The sequence below is a fragment of the Melanostigma gelatinosum genome (genome assembly GCF_949748355.1).
Source record: "Melanostigma gelatinosum genome assembly, chromosome: 8".
NCBI classification, from domain to species: domain Eukaryota; kingdom Metazoa; phylum Chordata; class Actinopteri; order Perciformes; family Zoarcidae; genus Melanostigma; species Melanostigma gelatinosum.
Window position 1 is genome coordinate 10,425,432 of NC_136641.1, and position 18,204 is coordinate 10,443,635.

The window sequence follows — 18,204 nt, forward strand, 5'->3', positions numbered from 1 at the left end:
GGAAAAGCCCCCAGACGGCTCATGCAAGTCGGTCTGTTTTGAATACAGTACCTGTCTGTCCTCCTGCCTTGTCTTTTCAAGGGTACTGACTGTCTTTATCTCTGCCTTACCTGTATGTCTGTTAGCTGAACTGGTTCTATGTCTTACTGTGTGTTTGTGTGTTTCCCTTACACTTATCCTCTGCTTCACAAAGTACACGAATCACGATCCTTCCTCTGAAAGCCAGTCTGCTGGTTTGTCTGCCTTCCTGCCAACCCGCCTGCTATTATCCTCCTCTGCCTTTCTTATCTTTTTGAGGCTCTTTCTTTGAATCTCTCTGTAGCCATATCTCTCTACACGTCTATATACCTGTTTCTCCACCTCCCTAGTTGTCCTTCTATCTTTTTCTCCTGTATTTTTCTACATCTTATGTTTCTGTGAACACAAATCGTTGTATCCCTTCCTTTGTCTATATCAGTTTATTGAAGTAAGGAGTGTGTTTGAAAACATTAACAGTGATGGCGAGAGACTCATTTTGTATTGTGCCACTGAGATACTGGAGATAAAGCGAAACAACTTGAACCAGTGCAACGTAGCAGTTTAGCAAGTCACAAAGACATGTCCTTAAATCGTGTGCAAGTGAGGCATTGAACGTCGAACCTGACCCGCCAGATGGTTTGTTACACAGAACCACCCGAGAAGTCATCACTGGAAGCTGTCTGAAGTAGAGCAGGCACTTTCAAAAAAATACGTGGCAGGGGATTGGAACGAACCATCTGTCAATCGCACTCTTACCGAAGGGAGTCGAGAGAAGAGTGAAAACCTCTTTTCTGTTGAAAAAAGTCCTGAATTCCATTCTCTCCAGTTCTGATCCTATCGCAGCATTTACACTTACTGTACCTCTTTAGGAGCCGCCGTGGTTGTTTTGAACAAACTGTCGCTTCTGTGTGTCGTCACCGATCGGTCCGTGCTCTGGCTTACTGGACACACTCGCGTTCCTTGAAGACTGACCAGATGGAATTATTGTGTGACATCGAGCCGCGTGTTCTCGTGACATTGCCGTGAACGGTAATTGACAGTCTGTCGCTCTCTAGCTGCCTTTTATCTAATTGCCATGTAAGGAGACGTGTCTGTGCATCCACTAAAGGACACAAACGGAGCGACGTGTTTTTGTTTGTTTGTCATTAGGGAGCCTGTTAGAATGCAATAAGGGGAAAGATGGTCTTCCTTTGCAAGAGAACAGAACAGAGAGACAAAACCGGAAGAGAGGAAGAACATGAAAACACTAATTGAAATAGACAAAACAGAAAGACGAAGCCCATCATGAGAGAGGAGAAAAGACAGATGAGGCTGTGGTACAATCTGGCTCGCTCGCATTTACTGATTGTTTGAACTTTGGTAGTTCCTCATTCTCTGCCCTCAAGCTATCTTTAGTGGCACTGCAGAACAATGAGGAAATGGAGGGGGTGGGCAGGCCTTTAGCCAGTGGCTATGCGTCCGCTTCTGCTGCTCCTTTTTGGAGTTCACAGACCCCTCTTGCTCCAACACACACAGACCACTGCCTCGAACCAGTTTCCTTAATGACTATAACCCAAACGTTTATGTAAATGTGTTCACCTCCTACTCAATCATCTGCATTAGATGATTTGTTACACTTTCTCCTTTTATGTTGGTATTGTGAATGTACCTCTCACCTCAGACTGCATTGTAAGATGAATCATTACTAAACTGTGAGGGATCAGAGTGCAAATGATTTGAGGAGAACTATTAATTGTAAAGAAAATATGCTTCCAATGCGACATTCAGATGGAGATCTGCAGCTCTGAGATTTAAGGTTTTTCATCAAAGCCTTCATGTTGGTGATGTTTAAAGAGAAACACTCGAAGGCCGTGGCCCCAAAGTGACCCCTGTTCCTCTCCGTGCTGAGAGAGGGAGTGACAGAACATGAGGGACATGGGAGGGTCTCAGTATAACTTACAACATAGACATATTGCAATTTGTATCTTGGTGCTTATTTGTTTACTGCATGCAGATGCAGGAGATAATAGTTAGATAATTCCACAATAATAATGTCTCAAAAAGTAACCTTGGGCTGGTATAATACTGGTACAGTGCTCATACTGGCTGTGTGCCCATGTATTGATGTTTCTCCCAGGAGAGAAGTGGGAGTTCAGAGGGGAGGACACAGGATAGGAACAACGTTAGGCAGAGAGAAGTAGAGGGAACTGAAAAAGACAAGAAACACCATGCAGAGTACGACTGATGACGAGGAGGAGGAGCTGGGCCGAGAGTGCTCACATTACAGGATGAGGATCTGGGAATCGGTCCTCCAGCAATCAACGTTGTGAGAGCGGCTCCATGTTCGAGTCTGAGGACTGTAACTGGGGTTCTGAAGAGTTTAGAATCCTCGGTCCTTCCTGAGAAGCTTTTTCCTTTACACCCTGTTTGAGGAACGGCGTCATTTAATACAGGTCATTATTCGGTTTCATTATCACAAGCTACAGTGATGTTTCAGATTCATTGTCTGAACTATGATTGTGTGGTGGTGGTTTCACAGCATTTTGTCACACATCCGGCAATATAACTGTTTTACAATGCATGCCAAAGATGTCCCCCGGTTTTGTCCTTTTACAAGCACTCCTTCCTCTTTATACGTCTCTACAGAAATGCTTTCAGTGGAGCCATTTTCCAAATACTGTCCTTCCTCAACCATCTTTGCTAACGATCTACCGGTTGAATATACTCATGCACACGTATGTTTTTTTTAAGGGGTCTGTGAGTAGTGTGTTGCATATTTGTATTAAGAGTAAGCCAGAGTAGAACAATTTAAACTGAGATGTTGTAATGTGGATACGTTGAGGCTATGCTCACGATGAGAATGAACATGAATGGAAGCAATATACATGTATACCGCTTACAAATAAGGTGATTTTAGATTTACGTTGAAGGCAATGTAAATACAGTCCGTGATTGGATTCAAACATCGGTCAGCTCTATCCTGCTCTCAGGCCACAAGATGTTTTTCAATGAAACAATGGTCGGTTACTCAACACTGGCGAGAGTAGATGGTTACCAACAACCAATGTTCCCTCTAATTTTTCATGTGTCTGGGCATACACACAAGCTCCCTGAGCACACTGAGGACCACTGTGAGCAACATCAGATGTGCTCTGATCAGAGTACGCTGTGGCCACACACCAGTATCACACCTGTTCAAAACCTTGGATCATAGCAAGTTACATGGCTTATTAAAATAATCAAATTACAGCAGCAATTTTCACTAGTTTACTTTTAATATAAGTGATTTGACAAACTTTAAAGGAAAAAGACAAAAATCTTGTTGTTCATGAGATGTGTAGTATGTTTTATGTGAGAGTCCTGCTTGGCCATGGGAAGAGTCTTGCTTTGGCCATGGGAAGAGTCTTGCTTTGGCCTGTGTGAGGGTCCTGTTCTGGAAGAAATGATACATATACACCTTTCAGACATAACATTTTGTTCACATTAAAACATTCACATTTTGCACAATGACGTGTGCTGTAGCTTGTGATACAGTGTAAATTCCTGTAACTCTGTCTGTAAAATATGTAATTACTCAGTTTTTTATTATCATTTCTACTACCCATAAATTATCTAATAGTAACATAATTTAATGATTAATATCCATAAGTAAAACATCTTAATAAATGTCACTAGAATATGCACAAATCTGACTTAAATTTTACCTTATTTTTCACGTCTGTCCTTCTCACTTCTCCAATGGTTGTACACTTTGTCCAGGTTGATGGCTTCGTCTGCTTCTTGCTTTGACTTTATGCGCATCAGCTGGTCCAAATGTGCCACTTCAAGACGATTTCTGGATGTTGTTTTGATTTTATTTTTAGTTTTTTCTGCTGAATGTGACGCTTGAGGTAGTCCAACTTCCATTCAGTCCACATTTTTCCCTCGGAAAACTCATTTGCTACTTTAGCTTCGCTGCATGTTTTGCAGAGTAGACCCTTCCCCCTCGAAAAAGAAGAAATCTCACCCAGTTTCACCGCTTGTTCTTCTATTTGAACATACTCCGACAGCCATTCCATCTTAAAAGAACCACATTTCTTTTTTCCAATGGCTTGGTGAGTGGATGTGTCGCTGCCCGTTCGTTTCGCCATGATAAGGGGTTAGCATTTGCGTCTCGTAACTCCGCCGCACTGTTGTTAGCTAGCTAACCTGCACGGCGTGAATGGGCAGGGCAATAGTGTCAATGCTATGATTGGCTGCGTAGCGTAAGTGAACCGAATCGTATCATTGGCTGGACACCTGTCACTCACTGAGTTACGTTGCAAAATAGTACAGAAAACAAAATTATTATTATTATTATTGGTTTAATTGATTAGATAAGATTAGGACTAATATTAGATATTAATTAATACGTTTATGTTGAATTTTATTTTATGCGCTGCATAGATTTTCTTGTGCGCTGAGAATGTGCGAGCAGTGCGCGATTGCTCAAGCGCGCAGCTTAGAGGGAACATTGCCAACAACAGTTCTTGTTTGTCAGCATTTCCCAAGGCAGCAATGTGAGATAAGAGAATTGACCGAGGGTGCCGGGACTAGTTGGTTACCTAGCATTGCTTTTTATTATCCTTTTCTACCTGACACAAGAAGAGCTGGTGAAAACAGGTCACAGTAACGCGTTTTGTTGCGTCGGTCTTATCTATCTATCTATCTATCATTGTTTTAATTTCTTTCGTTGTTACATAACACTAAATCTAGTACAAAGGAAGACGCTAAAGAACCCTACCTTTCAAAGAAAGATTAATTTTAACGCGGCATAGATTGTGGGTTTAACATCAACAGGGCCCTAAACTGCCACGACCATGGTCACCATAGTAACCACTGGCCTTGAAACGGCTCTCAGCCGTTCGCTGGCGGAAGCGACCGTGATAGTCAGCGGCCTCGCTTCATCATTCAGATAAAGAAGGTTGGGAGGTTACTAGTAGTTCACAGCCCCCCCCCCTCTTTAACAAGTATCTTTATCAGTGTATGTGCATAGCCTTGATATGACACATTTTCATATTACTGTCTTTGTATTGCAGTTCTGATAATGAGTGTTTGTGTAACCCTCTGTTATTTATCTTCTTAAAGGGCAGCTGCACTGTTTACTGTCTGTCAGAGAGGGGGGGGGGGGAGAGAGAGACTTTTTCTGTCCGTGCGTTTTAGGTTGTATATTGTATTAACCGCCTTTCCTCTTGTACTAGCCGGCATTACTTGAAACCTCATTAACACGACATAGACATCACTGTTATGGTCAGATTTAAAGTAAGCATACGTTCTTAGTTTCCATGGCACTGCAAGCGGTATCCACAAGGTCCGAGTGAGATGGTTTTGCATTTAATGGCCCGACTCTAAACACAGGCTGGAGAATGTGGAGGTTTGGAGTTCTTTTGTGACTGTAAATGGTCATGTCTTACAGAGCAGATCGGCCTTGTTTACGTTACACTCTCGTGGTTTGATGAGAGCGTGTTGCGCTCTCCTACCCGCGGGACACTTTTTACTGCCCCCCCCCCCCTGTTTAGCTGTTTAGTCTTGCGTCCATGCGGCGTAGCTTGTCTGTGTCCTGTCTTTTTTTGACTTGTCCAGTATTTGAAGAATATTACCACTATTTGTAAACGAGTCACTTCTGCTTCTTTCACTGCAACTGCTGGTGGCCTGTGTAACTTAATGCATATAGTATTAAGACCATCGGGGTCATGGGGGGATTTCCACAGATACTAAAGAAGCATTTTATCATGATGCTCTCAGATACTTCAATAAAAAATAGCATATGTGTGGACTGCCATTACTGCTGCTACCAATGCATGAAATGGTAGCTGCTCCACTGCTGTAGTGTGGATTGAAGCCTGCCTCCGTGCACTCTGTGCACGTCACCGGAGTCTAACTCAAACTGCTAGCCTGACAGCTGTACTAACAGCAGCCATGTTTGTTGTTTATGTTCATAATGATCAGTTTGTGTGAGTGGCTTTGCACAGAGGCCTGATAAGAGTTGGCAACACCGGACTGGGTTTTTTGATTGGATCATTTTTTTCATCGAGCGTTCTCTTTCTAGTTTCTCAAGATTACCAACCTGAGCTTTAAGAATTGCATGGTGCTATGGACACAAACAAACAAGTTGTTCTGTAAAGTCATCAGTTGATTATAGACACTAGAAATACTGGAGTGTTCTTCCCCTGGTGTAAAAGTCCTTTAAGCTGCTTCACTGCCCTCTTTATAATGAAGTTCTTGTGATATTTTCAGCGCGGCGACAAGCAGGACGGGCCTACTTCCTTTTAAGGACTTAAGTCTTCTGGAGAGTGCTGCAGAGGGGGAGACACTGGGAAAGGGGGAGAGTCCAATATGAGGGGATAGAGATGGAACAACAGAGTTTTTGTGGGAGGGAAAAGGACAGAGTTAGATAATGGGGAAGGTAAAGAGAGCGAGAAGGGAATCGCATGGTGGGAAACGGTGCCGAGCGTGAGAATAACTGTTGCAGCTTGATGACATAGGAAGAGGAGGGTATAGGCTGCGAGAAATGACGAGAGTAACCGCTTTCCTGGCAGGGATGAAGAGAAAAGAATGAGACGGGCTCGACCAGAGGACAGAAAGATGCACAATGGCTACAGCAAATGAGAGCGCACACATGAGAAAGAGAGGAAAGGGACAAATGAAGAGGGAAAGGAAGCTGCTGCAACGCAAAGAGAAAGATATATATGTGTCGTAAAAGCATTGTTTGGCAGGAAAGTGCAGCATGATGGAAAAGCCAAGAAAAGAGATGAATAAATTGAGGTTCCATCAGAGAGACGAGCTGTTATTTGAGTACTCTAATGGACCCCGGTTAGACTTGGGAGTACAGAGTGTTGTTAATATCGTGTAGCCTCATATCTCTTGTTTGTTTGCAACTTCTGTGTAATAAATTCAACATTCAAACAAGTTCTCACAACCATAAATCACAGAGCCGAGAAAACTGTAGATTGGCCCCGGGAGCTCGTATGTCTGTTCTCCTCGTGTTTACGCTCCATATCATGCTTTGCTTCTGCTTACAGGCTCAGTCACAGGGAGGGAGGGAGAGATCTCCACTCCTATTCATTTAAGTGACAGTACAGGAGAGGGAGTGTAAGGTATAAACAATTACATTTAAATGTGTAATTGACGCTACCAGGTCATCCTGTTGGCTGTCTATAGAACAGAAATGGAGAGGTGCAGTTTCTTCTCTCTGGGGCACAAGTTTGCAGTTGTAAAATATCTGCTATCTCCTGAAACATCTGTCAAATATTAGAGCCCGGATTATTGATTCATGGAAGTTTTCTTCTTATGCAGCCCTCTAGCTAACAAAACAACCGTCTGTATTTTGTTAATGTGTGAACAGCTGATGCCAAGCCGACCACTTCACAACATTTGATATGAAGTTGTCAACCAACCAGAGCTTCGACGAGCTCATCTGTGCTTCGTGCTTTGCTCAAAGGGAGCTGCCGTGATGCTTGTTTTTACGATTTGAACCGGTAGGAAAAATGTCACAAGCTCTCTGTGACCAATACTCGACCGCCACCCACAGTACCATGTAGTGTTTCTCAACAACCTACTTCAATGATGTGTCGTTTCCCAGCTGACTCTCATATGAGGAGAAACAGCCACGGGGCATGAAACCAGCCAGCACTGATGACTTTCATCAACTCCCTGTGATTATGATAAATGACAATTCCAACGCAGAACATGATCCTGATTGGTGTTGTCCGTAATACAGTTTTAACATTCAGTATCTGGAGGGTGTGCTCAAGCCCTTTTTGGTAAGGCTCCAATTTGCTGGAGGCAATAATTGACATGCTGCTTGACACCAATAATTTGACTCTAACATGACTCACAGCAGACGTGATACGTCAGCAGACCCGATACCTGCACTGCACATTATACCAGGAATGACACGGAGGCTTTCACCAGGTTCATAATCCACCGTCTGTTGAGCCACAAGCAAAGCAATCTCTAACGGCAACTTTTCGCGGCACTCTTGAGATGGTTTCTGCTCAAATGATTCACCTGTGCTGTGCTGCCACACATACATTGTAATTATTCAGTAAAATATATCAGTTATGTAATACATGTGAAATCTGTCTCCGGGCAAATGTTTCCTTTTTAAAGAAAGCATGCGCGCGTGTGTGTGTGTGCGCGTACCTCCTATGTTGTCTGTGTCTCTCTACAAATACTGCATGTTAGAGACCTGCGTGTGTAATTGTGTGCGAATTGATATAGCTAATGTAGTGCGGGCATTATGTGATTCGATTTCCACATGAGCCCGATAATGGGGTGAAAGCTGGGGTTGCTGCTGCTGAGGTCAGCACTTCAGCATGCATCGACATATAGAGCCGGACTATGTACATCCTCTCTGCGGAGGAGGACACGCAGGGTAGGATTTATGTTTGTTCCTTTCTGCTCGGGGGAGAGATGAAACCGGGCAGAAGGAAAAAGATGGAAAGATGAAGGATGTATTGATAACTGATCATGTTGATAAACAGTGGCTCCCAGTAGGGAGAAGGTACAGTATTGATATAGCATCAAACAACTATTTGCAATGTAAAGCTCCGGGTCTGAAAAGTCAAGCCAATGCGGAAGCATTATGGTCCCATTTAGAGTAGCATAGACGATAAAGCAGGGTATGCTTTAGGGCGGGGCTAACTTGTGATTGACAGGTTGCTGCCACGGCATTGTCCGGTCTGGGATTGTTTTAGTCTTAAGTCAACTTTTTTACAGTGTAATTTCAGTTTATTAAGGTTAAAGAGTAACTGCACACTTGGACAATACATTATATGAAGGTAATGGGATGAAAGGCATCAATGCTGCTGTTAATATTGACATTTCTTTCCAAATTTATAAAGAAATCAGCATTTCATGGTTGAAAAGTGCTCAAAGCGCCATCTACTGTTTTAAATGAGCCCTAATTTTTCAAAGACAAATCTGAGATAGAGTCGACTGTTTGGTACTAATCTAAGTCATTAAAAACAATGATGTTTATGCCCTCTAATTGGATACCCCGACTCGTTTTTAGTTTTCCGTAACCACTGTGTTGCATTTACAATCACAGCAGAGCACAAGCCTGTTCTCTCCTTTACTGGAAATGAAGCCATCAGCACATTCCAAAATCTGTGTTAATGGTCTGATTATCTGGCGGTAGAAATTAAGAGATTTGTGGCCTGATCAACAGTAAATTCATCAAATGCAGTGCCCCATTCCACATCCCTGTTATCCAAGCTCCTGTAGCCGTCGAGGCTTTTGCTAGAAGGAAGCGGACCTTGTTTAATCTCGGTCCCTGCCCACTTTTTTTCCATCTCTCCCCTGATTCTGGAGGGACTTCTATGTGGGTGTGCAGTAGGAGGCTGATGTACTTGTATTGAGTCTGCTATCAAACTCTCTGTGTGTGTGTGTGTGTGTGTGTGTGTGTGTGTGTGTGTGTGTGTGTGTGTGTGTGTGTGTGTGTGTGTGTGTGTGTGTGTGTGTGTGTGTGTGTGTGTGTGTGTGTGTGTGTGTGTGTGTGTGTGTGTGTGTGTGTGTGTGTGTGTTCTCTGCCTGCCTCACTGTTGGCCCGCGTGTGTGTGATGTCTGAAGCTGCTAGTTCTGTAGGAGAGGCACCACGTGAGGGAAGCTCCATACAGTATATGACCCTGCTGTTATCAATCAGGCCTTGAGAGGAGAAGTGATGGAGAAACAGATGGCGAGGGCTGCTATTGAGGAAGAGAAATGTTGGGGAAATACGGAGCGAAGGGGCATAGATGGAGGAAGGGAGGCCCTTGCATGCATCTCAGCAGCAGGCCCAAAACTCCCAAAGTATACATTTAGTTTAATCATATTAAAGGAAGACAATCAAAGCTTTACATTTGTAGAACTCTAACCAGCTACTTTTTTAAACTTTTTTTTTTAAAACTGATTTTAAAAAATAAATAAAAAATGATTGAGTGGATTGTTATTCTTATTCAACACTTTGCTATGAATCATAGTTATGCTACCTGGACGAACTGAAAAGGTATAAAATTAAGAATTGTTGTAAACGTTTTGCACAAACCTCAGTGGATTGAAGTTGTCACGGTGCCCCAGACTGTCTGAGAATCAAAGATGAGAGAACAATAACGGAGAACTTTGTCTGATGCTGCTCAAAACGGACACAAATTGGCCAGTTAGGTGACAGAAATGTCACTGTGCCTCCACTCCTCACAGGCTTGTGTTTTATTATATCTGCAGTCTAAAATGAATTGTTCTCTCAAGAGCGTCCATGGGTATTGAAAGAATAAGAATTAAGAAGTCAAACAGCTTAATCTTTTGCATTTTAACGCAACAAATGAATTGTCGGGCACTGTCCAAGTAGAAGCGACTATTTTCAGTTCTGAAAAACCAGCGACAGCACACCCATCCCCCAAACCTGATCCAACCCCGTCCCTGTTTTACTCTCTGTCGAACAGACGAGAGGCTCCAAATGGTGGTTGACTCTCTTCCAAAGCCTTTTTAAAAGCCAAACATTATCCTGCATTTCACCGTTTCTATTCAAGGAAGCAGTGAGTGGTGAGAGGGAAACCAGGAGGTGTGAGCAGCAACAGGTGGACGGACAGATAACAGACCTGTTCACAACATAGTTTATATAGTTTACCTTGAACTCGCCCACTTGAAAGCCAGCCGTCGCTTCTGCACTTTTGAGTTCGGCTTCATTTAATCCTCACTAAACGTGTCGCTGGACATCTCTGTCATGTGTTCCCCTCAGTCTCATCCATCTTACCAGTTCCACCACTCTGGCCATTTTGTGAACGCAAAAGTGGAAAGATTTAAGATGCATCAGTCAGCTCACTGGCTGGTGTATTGACAGACACTCACACACTGAGACTGGCTGTAAGAGAAATCAATGGAAAACACCAGGCAAGGACTGAGGAATGGTTCCTTTTTTCCCCCCCTAATTCACTTAGGGAGGGGGGGGGGGCTTGATCTCTTCCTCTCGCTCAATGATTTATTTTCTCTCTGTTTGTTTGCTTCTCTTCATTATTTGTCTGAATCACCAGTAATGGGAGCACATGCAATAGTCCTGTTATTACCTTGTTTATCTGCTTCCTCAACACATAACTAATCTCTTTATTTCCTTCTGTCCCCTCTCACCCCTTCTGGTCTGTCTCTCTGTTTGTCCCTCTGTCCTCCCTTCTCTGTCCTCCCCTTTCTCTCCATCTGTTAATGCTGTTATGGCAGTGAGTGGGTGTACATATAGGAGAACGTGGGGGGGGGATGCTCAGCCACTTGTTAGCTGGGTAGAGGAGAAGGGGCTGGATGGTGGCCGAAGGTGGGGGGGGGGGGGGGTAGCGTTGTTATGGCGATGATATCTTCTTTGTGTTAGGTTTCCAAGGCAACTTCAGCCGTACACTTGATACAGCCACTATCACTACCACCCCCTCCCCCAGCCACATGACTGAAGGGAGAGCGCTTCACACGTTGCACACTCAGACTTACAGCCCCCACATCGACACACACACACACACACTTTTATTACATCCACTTGCTCTTGACAGACAACTGCGTTTTATGTGCCTGATAGAGACGATCCATGATTCATTTCAAATGGGCTTCAACACTGGGACTGAACACGCGTTGATCAAGACAGTTTATTTCTGCGTTTGGTTTAAAACGGCCTCCAAAAAAACAACTCCATTCAGTCAAATCAGTGCTCCCTGGTGTGTGTGCATGCATTTCTGTTGGTCTCTGTGCCTCTTTGCTGCAGAGATCTGACCCTGTTCATGGGTTTGACGTGGATCACAGCAAATCATTTTAAGCAGTTTGGAATGTGTCCTCCTGGGAGGTGGTTATGCTGCGAATAATAGAGTTTTAGGGGGAATAGGGGACTTTGTTGAAGGAAACTAAAAAGGTGGAATTAGGGGAGTGGAAATTAAATGATCACTCACAGAAATCATGATAACACCACCTAGGGCTGGGCGATATGGCCTAAAAAAAAAATCTCCGATTTTTTTACAAAAAATCCGATTCACGATTTAAATCGATTTTTTTCCCCCAAAATTTTTTGCAGATGACAGAAGCTGTTGAAAACAATTTTTTCTTTTATTTTGTGATGATTTTCCCAAGTAGGTTGATAAAAATAAAGTGCAAACAAAACCTGAACATTGTAGAAAGGTGCCTGTAGTATACAAAAAGTATTTGGTCACTCTTTTGTTTGCCTGAATCATTTAAATATAAAATTAAATTAAACATAACATTAAATGGCATTAAATAGTAGCCTTCCATTGTAAACAACTGTGCAAATGTAACTTTTTACAGTAAGCTTTTCTAACTGAATACACTGATACAAACACAGCATGAAATAAAATGTATATGACCCTTTAACATTCACATTTTCAAAAGTGCAACATCTGATCTAACATCAACATAACATATTTTGCACAGTAAATAAGTGCATGTAAACAAAATCAAGTGCATTCACAACATAACCAACAGTATTAAACAGTAGTGCATGTTTTTTCTAAATATTTTTTGCCAGGAAGACAAGCCTGTCTACTACCTCTGGCTTCAGGCATGCACGGTGGCATGTAACAATGCCCCCCCCACACACTGAAAAGCCTCTCAGAGGGGGCACTTGTAGCTGGCACAGAGAGGTATTTCTTTGCTAAAGTACTTAGCCTTGGAAAGTTAAGTTGGTGACGCTTCCACCAGTCAAGTGGATCGGTGTCTGGGTCAACCTGCTGGACCACAGGTCAGTTGTTGCGGAGTAGAATGACATCCCCTCCAGCTCCGCAGAGATCCTTTGGCGTGTACTATTGTACAGCCGAGGCAAGGCAACGTCAGAAAAATGTTTACGGCTTGGTAGCACGTACCTGGGGTCCAAAGCTTTGAGACGGTGAATAAACCCCGGCTTTTCCACGGTGTATATGGGCACCATATCTTTTGCGATATACATCGCGACTGCATCCGTGATGGCTTTCCACCGGGCACTCTTCTTCTCATGCGGAGTACAGTTGGTGAATGTCTCCAAAATGCTGGGTTGTTTTTGTGAGGTGGCGGCGGCAGCAGTGAAGCTGCTGGCCGCCATTGTTTTAGTTTGTAAACAATGCGCGCGCACTCTACTACGGGAAAAAGGGGTGGGGGCGATTTTCTCGATTTTCAATAAAACACATCGCCTTAAAGCACACATTCGAATTAATCGATTAAATCGATTTATCGCCCAGCCCTAACACCACCTGTGGAAACCTCTTTAAAGTACACCGGTGTTGCATGTTTCATTCCACTCTTCTCACATTGTGTACACTCTCATTGCTGCTCGCCATTTTCTAAAGCTGTATAAGGGATGAATGTATTTTTCTATAATGTCATGTATGTGTAAGAAATCCATTTTCTGCTTTCGAGATAATTAATTAGTCACACTAAACAGCGTGCTGCTTTTCCTCAAGCCCATATTCTCTTTGAGTGATGACAGCCAATGAGAGGAGAGAGGGACCGGAAGCCCCGCCCAGCCACAAACCGGGACCTGACCTTGTAGTTCATGGCCGGTGCCACAGGCCCTGATGTTCTCTCCCCCCCCCTCCTCCTATTTGTACTGTGATCCGTTTCACTGCGAACTACACTGTTTGCATTGTAGTGCATCCACCAATATACTACCTATGGCTTTCCACAAGCAGAAACTGGAAGATGTTAGAGTGGATACATCGGTGTCATGGGAAGAGGTGGATGAAATAATCACTGTGTGAAAGAATGTCTACTGTGAAAGATGAAGAGATGTTCAAGTTAGAACGGCAGTCATAAGCACCAGGGAATAGATGGCTGATGACTAATGAGTGGAAGGTTTAAGGCAAGGCAAGTTTATTTGTACAGCACATTTCAACAAGGTAATTCAAAGTGCTTCACATAAAACCATTAAAAGCATCAAAACATAAGGCAAAAGGAGATTTAAAAACAACATTCATTGAAACAATAAAAACAAACATTAAACAGTAAGAAATAAAATGCAGTAGTAAAATGCATAAAATGTATTAATATATTAATTGAATGGGGTTCAATTAAAGGCAGCAGCAAACAGAAAAGTCTTCAATCTTGATTTAAAGGAGCTGAGGGTCTCAGCAGACCTGCAGCTTTCTGGGACTTTGTTCCAGATATGTGGAGCAGAAAAACTGAACTGTTCAGTGATGTTAAAGGATGTTGCTGTGTAGTTTTTAGTCATATCAGCCCAGCTCTTCTGTATTTTAGTGTTCTTTCTGTCCATACAGGGAGGTGAAAGGTCAGGGTCAGGTCCACAGGTGTGATTTGGTCGCTGAGGCTCTAGCTGCATCTCATTGGCCTTGAAAACATGTGAACATATAGTTATTTACCAGACACAATAGTCTGGTGTTTAATATTTTGGCACCACACAGCTTGGCTGGGCTGGCATGAGTGTAGAGTAAGATAATGGCCGAAATGATTGTCACCATTATTTAGATCATCATTACTTATCACAATTAAGTCATTATACGGACAAAATATTTAAATTTCACATTCTGATTTGAATTTTACATTTCACATCTGTGCTGTTCTACATTCCTGCTGGTGTACACATCTTTGCATTAGAGCAGCGGTTCCCAAACTTTTTAGGCCACGCACCCCCTTCTACATCCCGACCGGGTTCACGCACCCCCAACCCCCCCCCCCCCCCCCCCCCCGCCACACACACACACACACACCTTAAAAAAAAAAAAGCAACAGAGACGCATAAAAATTGGACTAATGAGAGAACAGTTTGCTCGCGCGTGGCGTTTGTTTACGAGATAAAAACACAAAAACTCTTCCTGCACCGTGCCTTCGAAAAGGTAACGGACGTAACGTTACGAAGGTAACGGACGATTGGCCAGATTGGCCACATCTGTAGGCTCGTCTACTTGCAGAGAGTAAAACTCACTCTTCTTCACGCGACCGACCAATGTAGCCAGGATGTCTTCGGACAAAGCATCGATGCGCGCGACAGTGTTGTTGGACACCGGGATCACGTCCAACCTTTTCGCTTCTCTCTCTCCAATCATACATTCCACCATCTCTTTAACATTGTTCCCTCTCCACCACCGCCTCTCCTTCTCCCTATTACGCGGTCAGAATACGACCACAACACGCCGCCTGTCTCCGGCAGAAATGCGCTCATCCACGCACGGGAACAACACCGAGTTGTAATATAAACCTCCATAACACCCCGCCACTCTCGGCTCATACCTCCCCAGCAACGAGGCACATCACCCGGTCACAATACCTCCAGAATGTCCCCCGGGTGAAATCCGGGACTTGGTTTTATGGTTCCGAGTGGCGGCGCTCACTCGTTGGCGCCGGGACGCGAGGTCTCCAGCCGCCCCCGCCGTGAGGCACCCGATCGTCGGGTCTGTCAGCCCTCGGAACAGGCCGCGGGTCAATAACTTGTGGGTGGCGGGGTAGAGGCGAGGCAGATCACAGAAACATAAAGACTAGAGTATGGTAAAGATATGTTGATGAGAAGCGTATTTGTACGTCAAACACAAACGTAATCAGGGAGAAAATACGTTCGTGGTAAAACGTAATTGAGAATGCATTTTAGTTTTGGGGGAACGTAATTTTTAGGAGACAGGACTGCACCGCCATTACATTTTTCCTCTCACGCACCCCCTAGAGGCAGCTCGCGCACCCCCAGGGGTGCGCGCACCCCACTTTGGGAATCCCTGCATTAGAGTAAGACTGGTCCTTCCTCATTTACAGAGCATCTCCTAGAAGCAAAATGAACTTGTAGCTAAACTATTTACCCAAAATGAAATCACCAGAGAACTATCAATTTCACGTGGTGCTACTGTTAGGAGATTTTTAATGAAAGTGAAACCAGAACATCTCGATGGCCCCCTGGTGGCTGCCTATTAGTTTAGGAAGCGCTTGATTTGACGATGACAATGATGATGACCTTTTTTTTACTGTTTTACTTTCATCTTGGTCATAAACTGATTAAGACATTGAAATAAAAAATGTCACAGTCCCTCGTGTTGTCTGTCTGCTTTAACAATCCCTAAACAACCAACTTCAAAGGGCCAATCTGTGTCTTGAGGTTAAGGAGATAAAGAAAGAAACCAGACTCTGGGAGAAAGAGAAGATGGAGGCAGGGAGAGGAGTCATGAAACTTTGGGAGCAGTACAGGGGAGGAAGGTCTGTTCCTTCGAGACAGCTGAGGGGGCGAGCTATACAATAAATGACGGGGGGGGGGGGGACAGAGGGGAGAGAATAGAGCTCATTGGAGTCTGTTACTATTGCTTAAGGGTGGACAGACTGTGATCTTCTATATGCACATGAAGAATCACGCTGATGAACGATATCTAAACGTGCGTTTGTGTTGTAGCGGCTTGTGAAGTTGCTGTTGGACAAAGAACAGTTGCCTTGTGGTTGTAATGGGCAGAGGCATTTCTGGTTGCACTGCCGCGGTGTGGACTACACTGCTGGGATGAGGTTAAAGTAGAAGCAAGAGCTAAAGGGAGAAGAAGACTCAAAGAACTGACTCTGTTGCCTCATTTCACACTCCAGTTTGGCTGTGGCTAGTAGATGTGTCTGCCAGTCTTGTTGGCAGGCAACCAAACACGGTTTGGAGGTTACTTTCGATACTTAAAAAGCAATTGTTAAAATTTGAGGTCTATAGGTTCTGCCCTGAGACTTGGCTTACAGATGCATATTTGCATGATACTGATGAATAGACTGTTGGAGAGAGAGCAGAGCCTTTGTGATTTAGAGACAGTAAAGCATGTAAACAGTGAACTTTTTGGATTTGCCAACAACTGACAAGCTAAAGTATGTTTTATACCTGCCATCCAAATAATCTGCCAAGTTGAGCTGCTGTTTGGTGCGCTTCGGCTGGGCAGTTACCATGTTGTAGATGAGTGTGTCAACAAGGCTAATATGTGGTCGAGCAGAATGAGAGAAGAGGTAAACAAGTTTGAATGTGCGTTAAGTATGTGATCGTTAACTCGTGCTTAAAAATAGAGCTGAGATGCAGTGTGTAATTCTGTACAACCAGGTTTTTTTTTTAGGTCCTTTAAAAGAACAGTAAAATAAATTCCCTTGCAGACCGCGCAAATGTCATTGCAGCTGTGGTCGAGATCATCCTGTTGCTTGATCTGTGTTGAGTGATGCAAAGCGTGATCTCCACGGAGAGCAGAGTGTTAAACTCCCCATGTGACCAGAGGAAAGTGGTGTGTATGTGAGAGTTCCCCCCCCCCCCCCCCCCCGGCTCCCGTCTTCACAGTCTACATCTAATAGGCTCTGACTGGATGGTAATAAGATAGCAATGGACACCCTGTGTGTGTGTGTGTGTAAGAGATTGGGGGGGGGGGGCATATGAGGTGTGACCATGCTGGCTAGTAACAGCCCAGTGTTAGAAAGCAGGTGTTTAGGACCCTGACCTCAGTCTCTTTGCTCTTTGTACATTAACACACATTCACAAGATCAGGATACTTTCCAAGCGCTGCCAAAGGCCGGAATACATGCACACAGAATGCAGACACGCACTGCGTTGACTGTGCAACCACACATACTGTACAAACACACTCGCACGTGTGCAGTTTCTCTCTCGTGCACACAGTTCTCTCTCTCCCGTCATGCCACTTTAGTATCCCTGATGCATATTCATATCCAGCGGTGTCCTTCCAGGCTGCTGCTACTCTGATGAATACCGCTGAGCGTCGAGTGAAATCGTGACCAGAAATTAAACATGATTACAGCTCCTGTTGACACATATTCCAGGAAGCATCCTCTGCCTTGCACTGGATGTTTCTCCTGTGTTTTGGTTCAATGTTGTTGCAAACGTTGGTCATAACTAGATGATACATTTAAGCTATATGCTATTCATCCCTAGCTCATGTCACATTTGGATGTCACATCAGTGTATGACCTCCTCTGGCTTAATGTAAGAGCCACATAGCGTTCTCGTGGGTCAACTTAAAGAGATTATTATCTCAAATAATATCTGAGTGCTAATGTTTGTGTTTTGAAGCATCTGTGACATGTGCATTGCAGCTGCTTGAGGCCGGCTACACTGGCACAGACAAAACGCAACCAAACCGTGAATCTGTGGTTCAGACGGACTGACTGATTATATTTAATGGGAGCTGTTTAAGACATGGTGTAGTGGAGCCACAGTGTAACAGATTTGATATTACCATAACTGCCATTACCCTTTCAACCGTTCTGTCTCCTAACACATTATTTCTTATCCACACAGCT

At 43.8% G+C, this 18,204-nt stretch overlaps 1 protein-coding gene across 2 annotated transcripts in view; it reads left to right on the top strand.

Annotated features, from left to right (window-relative positions):
• Positions 1 to 18,204, top strand: part of prkar2aa (protein kinase, cAMP-dependent, regulatory, type II, alpha A) — a 34,536-nt gene that overhangs the window by 7,682 nt on the left and 8,650 nt on the right. The gene's annotated exons all lie outside the window — the stretch shown is intronic.